At 48.2% G+C, this 21,677-nt stretch overlaps 1 protein-coding gene across 1 annotated transcript in view; it reads right to left on the reverse strand.

The window, feature by feature from the left end:
• The window catches only part of AASS (aminoadipate-semialdehyde synthase), a 950,357-nt gene that overhangs the window by 556,655 nt on the left and 372,025 nt on the right, over positions 1-21,677 (reverse strand). The gene's annotated exons all lie outside the window — the stretch shown is intronic.

Consider the following 21,677-nt stretch of genomic DNA (forward strand, 5'->3'; position numbering starts at 1 on the left):
TGATATGACCACCTACCCTGAGAGAGTGCCTGCAGGTTGCAATTTTCAGTGCACAACGCGTTTATCAATCTCATCTGCTTCGCTGGGAACCACTCCTCTACCACCATGAGCAAAAAGCCATTGTTCGGCTTGGCTGAGTCACGTGTGCAAGGAACACAAAACGGAGTCTTTCTGTCTGCTATTATTGAGGATTTTAATCTGTATTTCGCAGGTGGATCACCACATCAGGAATTTTCCACCTGCCATTTGTCCTTGGCTGCGAACGCCGTCTTCTTGTGCTTCATGCTGCAGAGACTGCACTGTTCTCTCCATGCATTTGAGGCCTGTGGTTTTATGTGTATTCTCTACAGTCATTCTATGGTTTCCCTACATGTCTCAATATCTTCTTATAGGTTAGTTGTGATAGAGCCTTATAGGTCCCTTATATGTTCCTGTAACAACTCATTATTATTTGCAGTAAAACGGTTGCAAGCTCGTCCACATGTGTTTGGCTTTTTTGCGTTTCTGCATTTGGCTAGTGTAAAGGAAAGGCTTTTGACAGTATGTACATATATCTGTCCTCTATCTATAGAGTGGTGTTAGCATGTTCTTCGTGTATACGTGTGTGTGTGTGTGTCTTATCTTCGTGAGGGAATGCAAATTTGCTTCATGGCTAAAGCTGCTATGTCGTGTTGTCACTAGTGACGCCATCACAGCTGGATTTTGTGATCAGTAACCCTGATCCAGTGATGAGACACCGGTCTCTTTTCGGAACAGTCACCTAGATAAGTCTTGAAGGGTCATCTGGGCGTTATCTCCTTGCATATGTGGGATACACTGGAGCGCCTGACAATTGGCCGAACAGTGAGTTGCATTGTTAATTTCTCATCCTTCCGACTGACATTCTCATAGGGGACATGAGGGCCATTCCAGGGACCCCCCTCTTCATCATTTAACATCAGGGGCTATTAAACAAGCATTGGCAATGCCAATAGCTTTAGCATTTGTAGTTTATTGCATTTTATATTTAGCATAGAGGGAAGGAATGAGTAATGACAGTACAGGGAAGAAGAAATGACAGTATGGGGGGAATGAAGGGCAGTGCCATGGGGGAATAGGGAGTGAAGGAAGTACTGTGGGGGCAGGAATGAGAAACAAATGGCAACATAAGGGAGAATAAACAAATCCAATTAAAGAAAGCTAGGCCAGCAATAGTGCACAGGTGCATTATACAACATTTGGAAGCAAGAAATGGCAGGGCAAATGCAGGGGTGGGGGGAGGGGGGGAGAGGAGTGAAAGCGCAAATGGCAGGAGGGAGTGACAGCGCAGGGGGAAGGAGCGATAGAGCAATTGGAGAGGAGCGACAGCAAGGGGCGGGAAGAAGCGACAGCAAGGGGGGAGCAACAAAGCAAGGAATGGGAAAGGAGCGACAGAGCAAGGAAGCGGAAAGGAGCAAGTGCACAAGGGGGCAGGAGGGACAGCAAAGGGAGGAGAGATGTCCAGTGGGGGGGGGGGGAAAGAAGCCCATGGAGGGGAGGAAGGACAGCACAAGGCGGGGAGGAAGGACCGCACAAGGCGGGGAGGAAGGACCGCACAAGGCGGGGAGGAAGGACCGCACAAGGCGGGGAGGAAGGACAGCACAAGGCGGGGAGGAAGGACAGCACAAGGCGGGGAGGAAGGACAGCACAAGGCAGGGAGGAGGGACAGCACAAGGCAGGGAGGAGGGACCGCACAAGGCAGGGAGGAGGGACCGCACAAGGCAGGGAGGAGGGACCGCACAAGGCAGGGAGGAGGGACAGCACAAGGCAGGGAGGAGGGACAGCACAAGGCAGGGAGGAGGGACAGCACAAGGCAGGGAGGAGGGACAGCACAAGGCGGAGAGGAGGGACAGCACAAGGCAGGGAGGAAGGACCGCACAAGGCAGGGAGGAAGGACCGCACAAGGCAGGGAGGAAGGACCGCACAAGGCAGGGAGGAAGGACCGCACAAGGCAGGGAGGAAGGACCGCACAAGGCGGGGTGGAAGGACCGCACAAGGCGGGGTGGAAGGACCGCACAAGGCGGGGTGGAAGGACCGCACAAGGCGGGGAGGAAGGACAGCACAAGGCGGGGAGGAAGGACAGCACAAGGCGGGGAGGAAGGACAGCACAAGGCGGGGAGGAAGGACAGCACAAGGCGGGGAGGAAGGACAGCACAAGGCGGGGAGGAAGGACAGCACAAGGTGGGGAGGAAGGACAGCACAAGGCGGGGAGGAAGGACCGCACAAAGCGGGGAGGAAGGACCGCACAAAGCGGGGAGGAAGGACCGCACAAGGCGGGGAGGAAGGACAGCACAAGGCGGGGAGGAAGGACAGCACAAGGCGGGGAGGAAGGACAGCACAAGGCGGGGAGGAAGGACAGCACAAGGCAGAGAGAAGGGACAGCACAAGGCAGGGGGGAGGGACAGCACAAGGCAGGGAGGAGGGACAGCACAAGGCAGGGAGGAGGGACAGCACAAGGCAGGGAGGAGGGACAGCACAAGGCAGGGAGGAGGGACAGCACAAGGCAGGGAGGAGGGACAGCACAAGGCAGGGAGGAGGGACAGCACAAGGCGGAGAGAAGGGACAGCACAAGGCAGGAAGGAGGGACAGCACAAGGCAGGACGAAGGGACAGCACAAGGCAGGGAGGAGGGGGAAAGGAGCAGCAGGGGGGAAGTACATCCGTTGGTTGTATGTATAGTTGTCTTATATTCTAGTTTTCCAATTAAGCAATAAGCCCCAGTGGCCATTGTAAATAGTTTTTAAAAAAACTAAACAAACAAAATGACCACCATGGCGGTGTATTGCTCATCGGGAGCGGATGCGCTGGGGATGCAGCTGCTCACGAAAAGGAACCAATAAGAAGGTGTGTGGTTGGGAATCTGTGGATGGGGTGGGGGAGGAAGGGAGCATATACCTTGTTCCCTGGCAGGGGAAGATGGCAGCCTCCAGGCCTGTTTGGTAATCCCTCTGTTCTGAGCCTCTTCATTGGCTAGGAAGCCGTCACACTCCATTACCCCCCCACCCCGCCGGGTACTAACAATCAAAATGAAAGGCAGATCTGAAAACCCTGTGATCTGAACATTGCATTGCATTACAAGCAATATTATTTGGAGTCGCGCAGTACCAATGACAACATACAGATGTGCTCATAAGACATTTCTAATTTCTCATGAGGACCCTGTATGGCATTCTTGTTTGGACACGTGCAGTACCAATGACAACATACAGAGGTTCTCTCACATTGCTTATGAATACTTTGTATGTTGTCTTTGGTACTGCCCCGCTCCAAAAATATAATGTATGCATTACCAATGTTTACAGCATAAACACAATAATTTAACATATCAATGCTTTTATTTTGAGACATTAACTCGATTTCTAAATGAAGATATCAAATGTATTTATTTAAGCTAAAAAGTTAATTTAATAGTTCATACATATTGTGCATGAGTCCAATGTGCAATTTTGATTCCAAAATAGTTGCACATGTTTCAAAGTCAGACAGAACAGTCCCTTTCTTCTGCATCTACGAGAAGTGACTCGTCAGTAAACGGAACTACATTTGCAGACCGGTATGAGGTTGCCGAAAGTCTAGAAGACAAACTTATATCTCTTGCACTGGACCCAAAGTACTACTGATGTAACCGACAAGCAGAGAGAAAATGATAACCAACAAAGTGATCAAACCTTTTCACCTGCTGCCGTCTTCTTTAATTGGGAATATCGTGTTGCTTTGCAAAGGGTCCCCATTTCTGTAAAATGTTCACAGCTCAGGTTTCTCCCACCGTCTGGACTGCACGTGAAGAGCTGCACGTGTTGAAAAGTTCCTCACTGATATCTTCTTAATTCTATTTTGTAAAATTAACTTCTGAATTGTCAAACCATTTAAATGGTGTATGTGTCAAAAAATATTCCCAGAAAATTCTTTCTCCTTTCCATTGATTTGTAAATATTTAGTAAGTTACTCTTCTCCTCTTCATTATTAATACTGATGATGTGCGCTCCAGAAACTTTACAAAGTTCCCATATTTTATCTATTCCAATTAAGTTTTTTAATGTTGTTGGAAGAACTGTGCAACATCCACTTCGAAACGAAATCCACATACGTGAAGGGCACACTCCATCCCCACTTCCCAAACATATCCAATCCACAATCAGGAATCAGGAATGATATAGAATGCGGTGACCAGTCAAGAAGGCGTGGACCAGTCGGAAATCGGATTTCATGGTATAACAGTGTACCCTTCCTGGTCACAACTGAAAACGGTTTCGGTTGTTGAGTTAACACTTGCAGGGGTGCCAATAATCAAATCAAGAAAGTCAGATACAAATGATGCATGGAGCCAAGGTATGCCGGTGTAACTTCTTTATTCATCGTCATCTAACTGCCAACTTGGCGGTAACCCCACCCACACCACATGATTGGATCGAGAGGACCACCAGGGGGTGCGGACCATGATGGCTGCGTATAAACATCCAGAGTTTGATTTCGGAGCCTTCTCCCCGGCATATTTGAAGGTCGCTCACTGTGGGACAGCAGCAGTGAGGTGCTGGGGTACCGGCGCGCGACCAGTGTTGGGGTCGCATGGCCGTGTTCGTACCCGTGATGCCGGCGAGGAGGACAGGCACAGTGATCAGGCGGTTGCCAAGAGCAAGGACAGACCACGAGCAGAGGCCCGAGGGAGAGAGGAGCTGGCGGGACCCCGCAGCAGAGCTGCTGTAGCAAGAGAGCTCTGGAGGTAGCGGTGAACCCACAGTTGTGTTCGCCAAATGCTGTGCCAGGGGTCCTTGTGGCTTGCCGCAATATTGGGAGTCCGCAAACTGGCATAAAGGAGGAGAAGGGACAATATTAGCCCTGCTGGTGTGAGCGGGAGAAGACCGGTGGCTCCTTGATCGATGGGGAACACTCCTGCATTACAGAGGTGATGCCTGGTTGAGAGGCGAGGCCGCTCTGGTGCTGTGGGGCAGAGGATACCTGGGAGGCCACCTCCATAATATAGACTTGAGGCCGGCAGCCGCACTCGAGCCCCTGCCCTGGAGGTGCTGCAGGAGGCTGTGGAGGAGGCCCATGGCATAGCAGTCAGTGGCAGATGGCGTCCAAGTGAAGGGCCTACTGGAACTCCCAGGAAGTAGAGTGGAGGAGACCACACAGGGTCCGGGTGGGCCTGACATCCAGAGAATATAGAGTGCAGTGAGTGCAACTCTCATAGGGGGGGGGGTAGTGGCCCACAGCGACCAATCTGGGGAAGAGAACACCTGGAGAAGATGGAGAAGGGCATACCCCTGGGTGTTAAATCCCTGCAGCACTTTCAGAGGGAACCTGGGATGGAGCCTGTAGAATTGACAGCCAGGGGGCGAGAAGCAGAGGAGGGAGGAGGCTTCCCACACATAACAAGGGAGAACTTGAAGGATAGTTTCCAGGAAATCAAGGCCATTAGGGGCGACACTCAGGCCTCCGTCTGTGACCTCAAGGGAAGGGTGGACAAGTTGGAGGACAAGATGGAAGAGATGGAAAACAATCATTTGGAAGTGGACCTCCTGGACATGAAGTATGAGGCTAGGTTGACAGATCTGGAAACATGGGAGCTGGACGCCCTTTTGAAGCTTAATGGCCTCGAATATAGAAAGCGTTGGAAAAATCTACACATTGCAGGCCTGAGGGAACAGAAGGGGGAGACAGCTGCAGATGTGGGAAGGAAGGTGCAGTGCCTGATTAACACCCTTTTCCTCTCGTGTGGAGGGTGAAGCTGGAGAGGGCTCGCAGGAGGGCGAGGGGGCAGAGGCCCACAATAGATTGTTGTCGGTTTCCTCAGATACAGGGAGAAGAAGATGGAAGTCCTGGAGAGGGTGAAGCGCATGGGAAATGTCCAATATGAGGGGGACTTGGTTAAAGTGTTCCAGGACCTTCCAGCATTCACATAGTCCCGTCGAACAGACTGTCGCTCTCTCACACAATTGCTTACGGAGAAGGGGATCCAATATCATTAGTCATTCCCGTTTGCTTTGTTTGTTTGTTTGTTTTTTGTTTGTTTTATTCACTTTTTGTGCGCGCCAGACCCAGGGGTAGCAGGGCGCAGTGGCAAGAAAATGCGAAACTTACAAGGTTACATCATAGCAAAATGTACATTAGAAAATACAATAAGGTCACACAAATAATTACAAAATATACAGGTTCAAGTAGGTCAATCAGAATTACAGCTGTATAGAGTGAAGGTCTAGTGATTAATACCAGTAGGAGGGGCATTGTCATTTGAGAGGGGCAATACAGATTATCGGATTACCTGTGTCCAGGAGGCACAACAGGTATTACAGTCCTTGAAGGAGGAGGTTCCAAACCTAGATACATGTAGGGAAAACGTAGGGCATCTGTGGACCTGGAGCAGATGAATGAATTCTTGGCGAAGAGATGCATGCCAGGTGACAGGAAATACAAGAAACTGAACACCCTCCCTCCAGTGAAGTGATTATGATTGGAATATGAGGGGTGCTGTTCAGGGGTTATGAGGTTTCTCATGGCCAAAAGTGCGCTTGGTATAAATGGAGAGGAGAGATGTGATGGGACGGACGGATGGTGAGGCACAGTTATCCTTGGTGGCCACCAAGGGTCACTTTCCACTCCCGCCCAAAAAATGCAATAGTTGCACTTTTGTATCACGCTGCCTGGGATCTCGTTTTTCTGATGACACAGCTTTTCTATCTCGGTAACATGTAGAAAATCATCATTTGTGTATGGCCCAGCCTATTTTGCCGACCTGCAAATTTATTTTGGCCTTTTGGGGACCGGCAGGCTTTAGCCAGCCCCCTCACTCAAAGGCCCACTCGCTAAGACCCTGTCTGTCCCTGTCAATACTGGTATGTGCGTCGTGCTGTGATTTCCTGATGGCCTTTACACCCCCCACTCCGCTGCTTCACACTCTTCCATGAACAAAGTTGCGATAGTCGTTGATTCCAACAGCCGACCCTTCAAATATCTTCAATGATATCTGACACGGCACCCTCCTTTGACACTCCTGAGTTGTCAACAAATAAAAGGTACTGGCTTGCTGTAGTGCTGTACTGCAACCCTGACACATCACCACGCAGATCTACTGCTTAATCCACTTTAACACTGCCATCCTGCTACTTCAAAGCTCCTTCTCTTGCACAATGCTCTGAACTCCCTGTCTCACTTAGATCATGTTATTACTGGACTATTACACCCATAGCCCTTGACATTCTCTATATGTACTATTTGCCTGTCACACATCATACCATACCATTTAATCCTGTCTTCACAAAGCATAATGTTATGCATGCCTTAATATTCAATTTGAAGGTTAATGCCTACTAGCTTGCCCTAGTTTGCGTCCTACATGCCATCCACCTTCTTGCACCTGCTCTTTTTGATGATCCTGATGTAGCACCCCATACCATGAGGTGAGGCTCTTCCAAAGTGTGTCCTCAAAACTAAATGGCATCTTACCTGATTGTAACTGCATATTTTGATGTAGCACCCCGAACCATGAGGTGAGGCCTTTCCATAGATGCAATGAATAACCTGTTTGCATTGTAAGAAACAAATGTAACCAATCTCATAAGCTATTAGCGCTTAGATGCCTCTAGGCTTGGTGCACTACATAAATGACAAAATAAATAAATCATATGATGGGTGTCTAGCTGGAGCGTGCAGGAGAAGAGGAGGAGATAGGGGTTGATGGGGGGAGGGGAGTGGATGAGGGAGTGGTGGGGGGTTCAGAGCAGTTTGGTATGTTACTTTTTCTTGCAACAGAGGGGTCAAGAGTTGGATTGAGTTACAGCTATTGCTATTGTCAGCATACTGACAGTGGTGGGCGGGCGGATGTGCTCAGGGTGAGGACTTTAAATGTGAAAGTCCTGACCCCTCCCACAAAGCACTCATTGGTGGCAAGGAAATTCCAAAATCAGGGGTTGGACATCATGCTGCTGCAGGAGACAAGGGTAGTGTCGGGTAAGGAGAGGTGTATTCCAGGGGGTCAGATCGGACAGTTGTTCTGGGCGTCAGGGCGACCAAGAAAGGTGGGGTTGGAATCCTCCTTAACAAGCGGCTTTGCTTGGTTGACATGAGGGTGTGGCAGAGGGTGGATGGTAGAGCCTTGCTCGTCTCGGGCACCTTGGAAGGCATGCAGATGACGCTGGCCACAGATTGCCCCAACCGGGGACAGCTGCAGTTCTTTCTGGAAGTATTGGGGGAAATATTACGCAATGTAGCAGTCTCCTACTCATAGGCGGGAATTCAAAATGTGGGCAAACCCTGTGATGGGCAGGAGGGAGGGTGATGGTTAGCCAGATGGAAAGGGAGCCCAGCTAGGCTGCAGTTTTCACAGGCTTATGGTGGGGGAGGGTTTGGTGGGAGTGCCATCCTGAGACCTGGGGTTACACTTTTTTCTTACCCGCACATGGGGGATGATTACTGGTGCCTACAGAGACAACACATGGGCAGGGTGTCCAACTGCGATCTTACCCCCATTAGCTGGACGGATCATGTTATGGTTCTTATGGGCATCCCTATGGTGGGCTTACAAACAAGGGATTCCCTATGGAGATGCAACTATATGTTGCTTAAGGATGTGGTCTTTGTGGAGGAAGTTAGAAAAGCAGTGGGTGACGTTCTTGTTTAACTACATAGTTGAGGTGGACCTCAACACAGTTTGGGAGGCTGCAAAGGTAACATGGAGAGGACTCCTGGTAGGAGAGGGAGCAAACAAGAAAAGGGTTTATCATGGGTATGCAGGGGACAGATACATTCTGGAAGACAACACACCTGATGGACCTGGCAAGAATCAGGAAGGTAACCCCACATTGTTGGCCCTGGATGCCAAAAAGGCTTCCGATAGGGTAGAACTTCCTATATGGGGTCCTGAGAAAATATGGGTTTGGAAGTAGATTTTGAAGGGCATACAGGCACTGTGCTCTTCCCCCAAGGCATGTGTGGCAGTCAATGGTAAGCGGTCAAGGGTTTTTGACCTGAAGCGTGGCACAAGGCAGGGGTGCACACTGCCTGCCCTCCCTCCTGTTATTCACCCTGTCCATGGAGCCACTTGCTGAGCGGTTGAGGGGGGCACCTCTAGTGGAAGGTATTGTGGTGGGGGCAGAGAATTTAAACTGGGGCTTTATGCAGATGACGTCCTCTTACATCTAAAGAACCCACAAAGCTTGGTTCCAGCAGCCAGGACACTGATTGAGGAATATGCGTCCTTCAGGCGATTTACTTTAAAACCACAAAAGTTAGACCTAGTCCCATTTGCCACAGATTGACTGAGGGACGTTGAAGCACTCAGGCCGCTGGGTATGGAGATTCGATTCCTGAGAGTCAATATTACCAGATCCCTGGGGGACCTGAGTGGTGCCAACTACCCTCCGCTGCTGAACAAAATGTATGGGGAGATGGCTGATTGGGGCAGACACAATATCTCTCTTACTCTGGCCACCTTCTATAAGTCACTGGGCCAGTCCACCCTCTTCCTCTCGGAATGGGCTGACCTGGCATCTTCTCTTCTCTCCTCCTCCCAACTCCTCCTGTTCCGGGATCTCAACATCCATCTCGACTCTCCAGATTCCTCAGGAGCTTTCTGCAACCTATGCAACTCGCCCTCTCTCTCCCCATTCTACCTTATGGTCCAACGCACATTGCCGGCCACACCTTGGATGCTCTTATCTCCACAGACATTCCTCTCTCATGGACTGATCACTCTTCTCTCCTCCCATTTGAAGCTTCCCTCTCCTTTAGCACTGGTACACCCTGCACTGCCTCCGACCTTCAAGGTCATCCGACCCATGAAAAAAGTGGCTCTCTTTGCCTCCACCTACTCTTCTCCTCCCACTCTTGTGGCCGACTCCCACCCTGATACAGCCCTCTCCGACTTCCACTCGTTCCATCTCCAATGCCCTTTGGCATCCTTGCCCCTGCCATGAGGGCTCGACTGGAACCTGCCAAAAAGTGCAACTCCTGATACAACTCTAACCTGGCTGACGTTAAACACAATTGCAGGGCAGCGGAACGGAAATGGGGGGTCTTCAGGCACACCGTCTGACAAGCTGGTCTGCTGTCTTCTGCACAGACAATATAGACTCTGCATCCGGTCCAAGAAAAGAGTCCATATTCAAGCCTGCATTTCTGCGGCATCCAACAACGCGGCGCACCCACCCAGCTGTTTCTCGGCTTTTCAGTTTCACTTTCCTGCCATTGTCCATCACGGCAGTGTCAGTGACTTACTCTGCTTCTAATTTGTTAAACTTGACTGTGCATTTTTTTCCCTTGCACACGTGTGTTCTAAATGCTTATTCTGTGAGTTACTGATTGTGTGGCTGACAGCAAAGCACTCTCGTGTATGCGTGTTGTGTTGTATTCGCTAGTAGTTCCTTGAAACTACATTTCCCAAGACTCCTTGGGTATTTCTTCCTCGTCCAGGCGCTTCGGCGCCAGTACTTCTGAGTCGCGCCGGTCTTCACCAGTCATCGCCGCAGCTCGCTGGCTTTTGCCCTGCTAGACCAGACTTTGTTTCTCTTCCACAAGTAAGCTTTATACACACTCTCTCCCGGCCACCATTATGTGCCTAGACAAAACAACCCGCTATAATAACATGAAAGGTGCCAATATCGCACCACTGCTGGTATTATCCCTCTCGTTACTCAATACACGATCATTACACAAACATGGTGTTGAAATCAATGATTTTGTCAATGACCACAAACCAGATTTCTGACCGTCCTTCCCAGGTAGAACTCGGTACCTTTCTCTCCGCTATCACTCTCTCTACTTGTGGTGTTCCCAAAGGATCTAAACGATCCCCCTGGTTATTCAATGTCTACATGGCCCCTTTGGCCCACATGATCACTGTCTTCACCTCCAACTTTCAATGTTATGTGGATGACACACAGCTCTCTTTCAAGCTACAGTCAGCCTCTTCCTCTTCCTCCCAAAGCCCGGACTGTGTCCGCAATTCAGGCCTGGTGTGCTGCTAATATCTGTCTTAATGCCAGTAAGACACAGTTCATCCCCATTGGGACCCCTGCTCCCATTTCCCACTCTCACTATCGCTGACCACCCTTGGTCCTGCACCCTCACTCTAGTGAGGCAAAAAACCTGGAGGTCATTTTCGACTCTACTCTTTCCTGCTCTTCTCACATCTTGGACATGTCCAAAAAGTCCCACTACCAGCTGCACCTCCTCAGAAGTATTCTACCTTTTCCGACCTTCCCCCAGAGGCTTTCAAACCTTGGTTTTCTGCCGAACTTAAAGCAGCGAAATTGGGGGTCCATCAAGCTGAACTCAGATGGCGCTCTTCTTACAGTCCATGTGAATATGTTAAGTTTGTTGCTCTGTCCAAAGGCTACCACGTGGCAATTAAATTAGCCAAGCAGTCTTCTTTTTTAATTGTTTTTTTTAATTATTTTTTTTTTTTACACCGAGCATTGAAACGTCTTTAAATCAGTCAAACGAGCTCTTCTCAGTTGTGAAATCTTTCTTCTACTGCTTGTTTTATCCCTACTTCCCTGTCGTCCCAGTCTCACTGTGACACCCTAGCCAATTTCTTTCACTCTGAAATCACTAGCACGGGACGATATAAAATCTTCCCATCCTGGTTTCGGGCTGAGGTTATCAAACATCCTCTGAACACTGGCTGGGCTACCTTTCCGGTGTTTACAGACAAGGCGGTTCCGATTTCTATTTCTCGTCTTAAATCGACAGCCCCTTCGGACCCAGCTCCCCTATTTGTTTGAAGCAATCTCTTACCGCACATTATTCCTCTGGTTACCCAAGCCGTGAATCTTTCTTGTAGTTTAAGATTCCTCCCCAGTGAACTTAAACAGGCCACTGTGGTCCTCCTCTTAAAGAAGCCATCTTTGGATGCTTCTATTCTTTCTAATTTCCACCCTATCTCTCTACTTCCTTTCTTTATGAAACTTCTTGAGGCTCTAATTTCCCTTCTTCTGTCCTCCTTTTTGGAGTCTTCCTCTGTGCTTGATCCCTTTCAGTCTGGTTTTCGTCATGGGAGGGCCACTGAGAGTGTCCATGTATCAGTAATGGATGATATGACCAGGCTTGTGGATGGATTTGGGGGCCCTGATTCTACTTCATCTATCAGCGGCTTTTGATACTGTTGACCACCCCCTTCGCCTCGCTCGCCTAGCTTCCATCAGCATCTTTGGCCAGGTCTTGTCCTGGTCTTCTTTCTTGTCTGACAGAAGCCAGTCTGTATCCGTGCCTCCTTTTCTTTCTTCTTCCTAGTCTCTTTCATGTGGGGTCCCCGAGGGCTCTGTCGTCCACGATGTTGTTCAACATCTATGTTTGCTCCCTGGTGGGTAATCCACTCCCACGGCTTCAGGTGTTACTCATACGCGGACGACCCGCCAATCCTGGTCCGTTTAGATCTCGACCGGGAGGCAGTGTTGTCCCGACTGCATGACTGCCTGTTGGCCGTGGGAGACTGGATGGGCTCCAGTTGGCTCAAGGTTAATGGGGACAAGACGGAGGTCCTGGTTATTGGGACCCCCTTGTATCAGATTCCTGGTCTCCTCTGCTCTGGCCTCCTTAGCTGGGTGTTCCCCATGCCGGCGACAGTGGCGAAAAACATTGGGGTCCATTTGTCTGCATCCCAGACTATGGCTTCGCAAGTTAGTGCAGTATGCTAGGCGTGGCACTTCTTGCCGAGGGTTCTCCTCAAGATTTTACCCCTCCTTCCACTCTCACATAGCCCTTTAGCCGTGGCTTCTCTTGTCTCCAGTAGGCTCGACTATTGTCATACTCCCTACCTGGCTCAGGCAGCTGGTCTCATCCATTGGCTGCAACTGCTGCAGAACTTGGCTGCTTGGGTTGCCACTGAGACACCATATGGCTCCCATATTAGTCCAGTTCTGCATCATTTGCACTGGCTTCCGGTGAAACAGCGCATAGTCTTCAAGTCTCTGTGTTTGGTCCATCGGACCTATTATCAGGTTTGGGCCAACTTCCTCTGAGATAAGTTCCAACCTTATGTTCCTTGTCAGAGCCTTCGCTCTGGTAATGAGCATCTGGTCTCTGTCCCAAAATTCTGCCTCCAGAGAGTTGGTAGTCGGCCCTTCTCTGTGACGGCCGGTAAGCTTTGGAATAGCCTTCCACTTCAAGTTAAATTGTCTGAGAACCATTTGCACTTTCGCCATCTACTTAAAACTGCTCTTTTCTGCTAAATCACTGACTGCTGCGGCCGGTCATGTGTATCCTCGCGCCAAGATCCCCTTGGGTGAACATGCACGCTATAAATTCAGCTAACATAACAGGGGCTGACTGTCTCCAGAGCCCTGGTTCGCTCCAGACTGGACTACTGCAACAGTCTCTTTCTCAATCTTCCTACCTCTAGCCTTCGACCTCTTCAACTTATCCAGAACAGAACCACAAGACTTACCCTTGGCCTCAAGCCCAGGGACCGCATCTCTCCGGGGCTGAAATCCCTTCACTGGCTCCCCATGGCTGCAAGGACTAAGTTCAAGTCCCTCTGCATAGTCCACAAGGCTTTCTGGGGCCAAGGCTCTTACTATCTTCAACGCGCTCTTCCTAAAAACTCTCCTTCCAGAACCCTCTGCTCGGCCTCCTTCAAATCCCTGCGGGTGAGCCGCTTTTCCAAACAGAGATTTGGGGGTAGATCCTCATTCATTGCAGGTGCCTACCTCTGGAACAGCATATCTGCCGCTCTCCATTTTGAGACGGATCTCCTTAAGTTTTGGAAACTCCTCAAGACATTCCTCTTCTTACTCTCCCCCTCTCCCTCTTCCTTGATGACCTTCTCTCTCCTGCTTGCCTCTTTCGTTCTCATCTCCAACCTGATCAGTGAGCCGACTGGTCACCTGGTACACCTTCAGAGCCTCACAGGTCCAAGGCTCCCCCGCCAGTCTTGCACTTTCCTCTGGACTCTGCCTTGCATTACTGCACTCTGAATGCATTCCATGAGAGTGGCACCCACCCTGCACTAAATCCTGGCCCCTGCTGGACTGGGTGCACTTGTCCCCCCTCCCTCGCACTTCTGTCTGCGCACTTGCATGACCTGTATGTACTAGGCTTAGCACGTTTGCCTGTCATGTCCTCTACCTCCTCTCCCTACTTGTCCCCCCACTCTGTCACGCACTTATACTAGTAGAAATGCCCTGGCCTAGTATGCTAGTTATTGCTGTTAGATCATTCAGAATCTGCAAGGCCTAAGAATGACAAGGATATCCACTTGTTCCCTTCCTGCTTGAAGCGCTTTGAAGCACTTCACTTGTGTATAAGCGCTCTACAAATAAACAATTACAATGAGCCGGCTGAATGCCCTAAACATGAATTTCCTCCCAAGGATCCTGCATTTGTTCCAAATGTTGCTGGTAAGGGTCCCAGAGGAGCTGCTGAAGAAGGCAAAGGGACGGATGCTCAGCTTCCTCTGGCAGAGGCAGAAGCCAAGGGTGTCATACGACACTTTGGTGTTACCAAAGGACCGGGATGGAAGGGGGGGTTGGATTACCAGACTTAATGCCGTATTACAAACCCACTCAGTTAAGGGCGATGGTGCCACACCTTTGGGAAGATGCAGACAAACAGTGGGTCTACTTAGACAATCATCACCTGCGCCCGGCCACAGTAGGGGAGTGGCTGTGGGTCCTGAGGGAAAGGGTCCCCAGAAGAAGGGAACGCCAGATAGTGGGATTCCTGTGCGGGGTGGGGAGGAGGCGTGCCGCTATGCGAGGGGTCACTACATGGCCCTCACCAATGAGCCACATTTGGGCCCCACCAATAAGGGATGATATACCAGTACCCGAGAGATATCAGGGGTGGTATAAGGTGGGGCTGACTAGAGTTGGACAGTTGTGGGTTAAAGGGTGTTTTATTGGGATCCAAGAGTTGGAGACAGTGTTGAAGATTGGAAGGTTGCCTGTCTTTTTAGATCTGAGATTGAAAGGTGCTCTCACAGCTGAGAAACGGAAGAATTCACTACAGAGATATCAGCCCTATGGAGAAGATCCTGGTTACACATACTAAAATGAAGGGACTAATTTCGTTATTTTACGCAGCATTGGTGGGAGTGACAAGAGGTGCAGTCGAGGGTCTACATGAAAGGTGTAAAAGAAACCTAGAGGTGGAGTTGGAGGATCGCCTGTGAACCCTGATGTGTAGGAGGGCCTTTAAGACCTTGGTCGCCCATCGGTTCAAACTGCATGGAGTGAAGCTGTTGAAAAGATGGCAATATGATCGGGTATGGCTTTCCAAAATGTTTCCATCTGTAAACCCTTTGTGTTAGCATGGTTGGGGCGAGAGGGCGGATTATTGGCACATGTGGTAGGGGTGTCAGGAGGTCCAGTCCTGGGGTGGATTAAGGATATTGAGGGGGTGGACTGTTGCCTAGACCCAATGTTTATATTGTTTGGCTTGGATAAGCATGATGAGCACAGGAGCACTTTGCCCCACATGGTGCATTTCTTGCTGCTTGCAGCCAGGGCATGCTTGGCTAGATACTGGAAAAGGGTGCATCTCCCGAGTTTGGATGAATGGGTCGCAAAGGCTAAGAACATCTACTTTATGGAGAGGATCACAGCTACGATCCACGGGGGACGCTTGTTGATGGAAGGGGAATGTCTGAGGTTCCATAATACATTTTGAGGCCAGGGCGAAAGGCGGCACCGACCCTGGATACGATACCCGACCCTTTAGTAGGTTGTTGATCCTAAATGTTATGCACTGTGCTGTTGCTGTACAGTTTTTATTACCTTTTTAAATTGAAATACCCTTAGTTGTGTTTATGACTAAGGGGGGGGGGGGGTGGAGGGTGGGTGGGTTGGGGGGCTGGGAGAGAGAGATCTAAGTGAGGGAGTGAGAATTATGTGATCAATGATCTTGGGTAACTAATGTTGAAACATTTATTCCTCCACTCTTGTGAAAATACATAAAAACGTTATTTAAAAAAACATTATTGGTTACATTGTTTTTTAAGGAAACAAGAAACATTAAGTACATTGGCAGATTATGCCACAGCATTTCCAGTTGTCATGCCAACCTAGGGTGACCAGGCATCCCAGTTTCGCCAGGACTGTCCTGCAATTGGGTGCTCTATCCCCATTTTTCAAGATTATTTTTCCATCGGAAACTGCAGTGGTCCCGGTTTTTGGTAGTAGAACTTCATAGTTGGCAGGCACAGCGTGCACAAAAGAAATGCTTAATTTTACAACTTAAGATAGTGGTAGTTTGTGATAAATTAATGATAACATGCGTTTATTTGAACAGTAACTTTTCCTCCCTTCTCCTCCAACCGCTACTGAAGTGTAGGGCCCGGACAGCCACTTTCAAGAGATAGTGTTTCTTTTATGTCAGTTGCCCTGGCCCGTTTTTTTATTTTTTAAATCTCTTCACCCTAAGCCAACCAGAAATTCGGCTTTCTGGACCTTTTTACTCTATGTCTTCTCTGGTGCTGCTGATATTTTGGTGGTGCATGTGCCAAAACAAAAAAAAACTTTCCAGAGCGCTTTACCCATCACTGCATTAGCAACAGCAACCCAAGATACAATTTCAAGAATTTTTCTTTGATTCTATTTTTTTAAATTTTGGGAACTATGGATGCGGAGAGAGACAAAAAGGGACTCGAAATAGAAAGCGACACGAAGAGCAAAACATATACAAAGTGAAGTGAGACAAATAGAAAACGACACAAATGGAGCTGGACTGTGGACACAGCGTGAGATAAGGAGAAATGGGTCGGTTTCGGGTAGCAATTTTTGGACACTTCGGGGTTGAGCCTGGCACATTAGCCACATACGAAAAAGCTTTTAACCTTTCTGCAAATAATGTGTTTAGAACTAGCCCTCTTGCGCTTGATACCGCAACTTATTTGACGCCTAAAGTCACCAGAAAGTTTACTGAAGGTCAGTAGGTGGAACGTGCGTGCAGCAATAATACTCCCAAGTTCTGGTGTGAGGATCAACATCACATAGTACATTTCAAAGCGCAATATGCAGTGAGGCGATGGAAGCCTTTCTTGAAAGTAGCAACTTTAAAGTTTTACTGCGTTTGTTCAAGTGCATTTCTATGCACAAACACAGTAGCATTTGAACACTGCAAGTTCGGGAAAGGCTTCCCTCAGCTGTCTGCCTAACAAAATGCAAGCGCACACATCCAGGGGGGCACCTAGGCTCAAATTTCAGTGGGAGTTAATACTTCAACGGTTGGGTGATACGCTAACTTCAGAGATTGTTGGAGAGGGACAAACGTACTTGTGTGCGGGCATCTAACGTCTTTACGCATTTGGATGAGAATATTCTGGTGAGGATTCAATGTTTCAAGCAGTTAACTCGCTCCATTCAAACCACACACTTAAGGACGGCTGTGAGAACGAGCTGTCTCCTACACCGCCCCCTCCGGCCCCCCCAAAAAAATATTCCTTCCAATCACTCATCTGGCATGCAAGTACTAACCCACATCACGATTTAAATTGCCTACACATGTTGCATATGAATGCACATGCTTTATTAACCAAGGTTTCCTTTTTAGCCATATTACACTCCTCAGTGGGTAACCACACACAAAGCACTTAAAGCGATCAGACCTAGGTTCTCTGCATTTCATAACTAATTGTAACTTTTTTTTTTAGGCAGAAAAGTACACTCTAAATTGTCCCATTCTCGCTCTTCAAGGGCTCTCGTGCAAGAGGGGGCATATTAGTGAGGAAATCATTGCTGTGTGTTACTCGGAGATCCCACTTCAATGACGGGGTAGATTGCTTTGTTAAACAGGTTTATTAGGTGATAAACATATCACTATTTTGAACATATACACCCATCCTTCGGTAGCTTAGGTTTTCATGCTCTTGTTTAGCGATTAATTAGTAAGAGCTCAGGATGATCTGACAACGGTGGTGGGGACAATAATGATGTGATGGATCTCACCCAAGACAGAGTGGGCAGTGCATGTAATCCAATATCTACCAGACTATGTACGGGGCCTGATCACGATGTCTGGAATTATTGGGAGAGTCTTCCACCCTATCTTTGATACATACTCTTTCCTCTCCAGAGCTGTGGGTCACTGTCCTGTATAGCTTAGATGTTAGGGAAGACCATGTTTGTATTTGATTCCTAATATGCTGTGTGGCAAAACAGAAGGACTCGGACGATTAGGGGTCATTTTCAATGAGTTTTATAGAACTAAAAGAACCAACACGCCTAACTAGCCCCATCACTATGAGGAAGGTTCGCTACCTAGCGAAACAAAAGCTACGGGTGCATGTTTTAGTCCAAAATTAAGCTTTTTGGTCCTGATCCTATCCAACTTACCGACTACCACTTTAAAAAGTATCCAACTAAAAAGGAAAAGGCGTGCCTTTGGAAAACTGCCTCAGCAGGGCTTCAGCCTGGCCTAATGTAAACTTTACTTGTTCTTAGTCTTCAAAGTTCCTTTTACACAGTACAATATTCTTCCCAGTCTTTGCATCATGTTATGGGTTTCACTCTCTCCTTTTAACAAAGGAAACTGTTTTAGTGCGACATTTCCATCCCTCCAAGTTTACTTGGTATTAAAAACACTTCCACCTTAGATGGAACTCCCCCAAAATCCTGTAATCCTCAATCAGGTTGTTTTTCTTTCACACAAGTGATGCCACATAGGATTGCGGTCCACCCTAGTTTGCCAAAGCTTTGCAATTTATGTGGCTATCTCATCCCTAAATCAAAGTGTTAATGTCTCCATCTTTCTCCCTTTTATAGGGAATTTTCACACTCAGCTTCTCAAGCTCCTGTAGCTTCGAGATCTTTCCCAGTCGTTATTCACAAAGTTCGCATCACTCTCAATCCCAATCTCAAAGGGTGTTTGCACACTCAGGTTCTCAGGCTCCTGTAACCTACATCGTTTCTACAGGCATTAATCACAAAGTTCGTATTTCCCTCAATAACCCTTCCATAGTGCGCTTGCACACTCTGGTTTCTCTGGCCCTTGTAACCTTGATAGCTTTCCTCGCCTTTAATCACAATGTTCGTATCTCTCTCACTCCTCCTTCCCATAACCGTGATAGCTTTCAAAACCATTTTTCACAATGTCCTCTGTTCGGTTTCTCAGGCTCTCGTAACCATGCTGGCTTTACCCATGGCTACTTGTTTCGGTAGCTACCGTCGGACTTGTGTGGAGCTCGGAGACCCGGGCTCCCTCATACAATACGGTCTCTTGCGTCCATTATCGGTTTAGAGGCCCACAACCGTTCCTTTGTGGTTGCGCCACAAGACGAGATGGGGGAGTTTCCGTCACTGCTTCCTGTCTGACCTCTGTGTCTCGGTCAGGTAGAATGCCAACTTTCAGACGTTCTGCTGGGTTTTGCTCACTCTCCTCACTGCCAATGACTCTGTGGCCCAGCATGGCTCCGCCCCGCCAGGACATCAATGCTCCGGAGGCTTGCCTCTGCATAGCAATTCTCCTCCCTCCATAGAAGTCTCTCCTCCAGTAACAATTCATTCTCCTCTTATACATGTCACCATTGCATTCAAGCTGTGTTCAGCATTACCTGTAGCCAATAGAGGTAAAGGAGGATCTTTGTGGAATATAGTCTTTAAAGGAGATATTCAAATCTTTTCCACATCCATATAGGCAGACAAGGTGGTTTGGACTGAGAGTTTCCGCTCTGGAATGGGAATCCTTGTTCCCAAGAGGGGGGGGGGGTCACTCCCACTTGCCTAGACCCCAACGGAGTGTCTTGCATAGCAGGCTCACCTCCCTAGCCTCTAAGGGGGTGGCTCCGAATTGTCCAGATTCATCACAACTGACAGAGAAGAGAACTAGTGGTCACTATGCTTTTGGGGGCCTTTTTTCAAGATATTCTGGTAGGGGAATGACTGCCCAAATGAAGTGTTTGTAATCACTGTGGATCTCTCTTGCTTTTGACCAGGTAAATGGAGATAAATTGTGCCTGAAGCTACAGAAATGGGGGCTGATGTCTGGTTTACTGGCAATTTTTATTCCTCTCCACGAATATTCAGTGCTGAAAGTGAGACTAAAACAAGAAGGCATGATGTCCGCCACTATCCTTATGCACCGGACCTGTGGCAGCGCTGTATTTTAGCCCCATATTTATATGGCGGATTTGGGGGAACATTTGAAGCCTGCATCGTTTGTAGCACCTACAGCCTGATTGGCTGTGACGCACCCACCACTAAGGGCGTTAAGAAAGTAATCGGAACAGCTAGCCATTGCTCGAATTGTTTCCGTGGAAGTGGAAATTATGAGAGCTGCCTTTCACGCAGTGTGCTGGCTGTGGCAATAGGCATTGAATCAACTATAACATAAGAAGAGCAGTGATGTAATGTTCTTATTACACGACCAAACCTGCAAAGTACAGGAAAAAGCCTCACCCATGCACATTACAAGCATTTTGAGCATCACTGAGGGGTTTCTTGATCAAATAGAGGAATGAGGATGAAGGTGCAGTTCCTTTATAAGGTCCCAGGACTCCAAGGTCACTTGCAATATTACTTTTACGTATAGGGCAGGTGGGGTATTTTATACCTTGCATGGCTGCAGCATCATTCCCTTAAATACTTGGTTGCGTGCTTACTCTAGTGCAAGAGATCGATCAGCTGGTGCATATGATCAATGTAGAATTTGTTCAGAGGAAAAAGACTAGGCAGCTTGTAATGTGTGGCAAAAGCTATTTGAAGCAGTTTGATGCAACACATTTAAAAGGCGTCTTGTGGTTCAGAGTTAATGAAAACATGCAGACACTTTATAGCCCTCACTGAACTCCAGCATTGCATACCCTACACCGTTCCTTATGCACGAATGGCTCAAACGTGTCCCAGAAATATATTTTTAGAAGAATGGCATCTTTGAAGGTATTGGGCATGTAAGTGCTCAAGTGGCATCTGTAATTCTGCTCTGTGCAGGTTCAAGCAGCAAGGCACTCTGCCGTCACAACTCCACTCTAATAACTCATGTTATCAAGGTCGCAGTAGTGATGTCAATTTCTTATTACAAGTAAATTGCGATGTCACTACTACACTAATAAGGAAAACGTGTACAGGCTTTGATTCAGAAATCGAAGGTTGTGATGAATCGTAACACTATTACGTACAGGCCTTTATAAAGATATTGCAATCATTCATGTATTAATACGTACATTAGGTTGCACGATTCTCACCAATAAGGAGGCTATTCCAGAAAGTCTTCATTTTGGAATTTTCGAAAGAGCCTTCCATGGAGTGGATCCTCCAAACAGAGGAAGCAAGGAGGGGGGAGTAGAAGGTCCTCTCTGGCTACACTTGCATGCTGGAATTCTGAGGATAACGACGCACATGGACAAGTTGCTGGAAAGTGCCACATTGATTTCCTCGGCAATGTGCTGTTCAGTATACAATGTTGGTAATTAACAGAAATCTGTGCGGCAGTACACTGGCTGTTCTATAGGAGACATCAACTGTGTAGGGTTTGGTCTACGCTGGCAAAGGCTGGGCTTTTTTGTGGTACCCCCAGCATCACAGTGGGGTACATCTGTGGAGGGAAGCTTGTCTTCATCTTCGCTGTCTTTGAAAAGTAATGCCGTGCATTTGAAAGCCATTAATTCATTAACGTATGTACTAGTGCCTAGGACTATGTTACTGAGAAAAAAGAAAAACAAATGGTGTGTTCTTTGGTGCCTAGACTTCATTAAAGTGGAACGATGAATGAATGTGGGGCATTTTTGGTCAA

This window comes from Ambystoma mexicanum, chromosome 12 (genome assembly GCF_040938575.1).
Source record: "Ambystoma mexicanum isolate Mex_15411 chromosome 12, UKY_AmexF1_1, whole genome shotgun sequence".
Classification (NCBI taxonomy): domain Eukaryota; kingdom Metazoa; phylum Chordata; class Amphibia; order Caudata; family Ambystomatidae; genus Ambystoma; species Ambystoma mexicanum.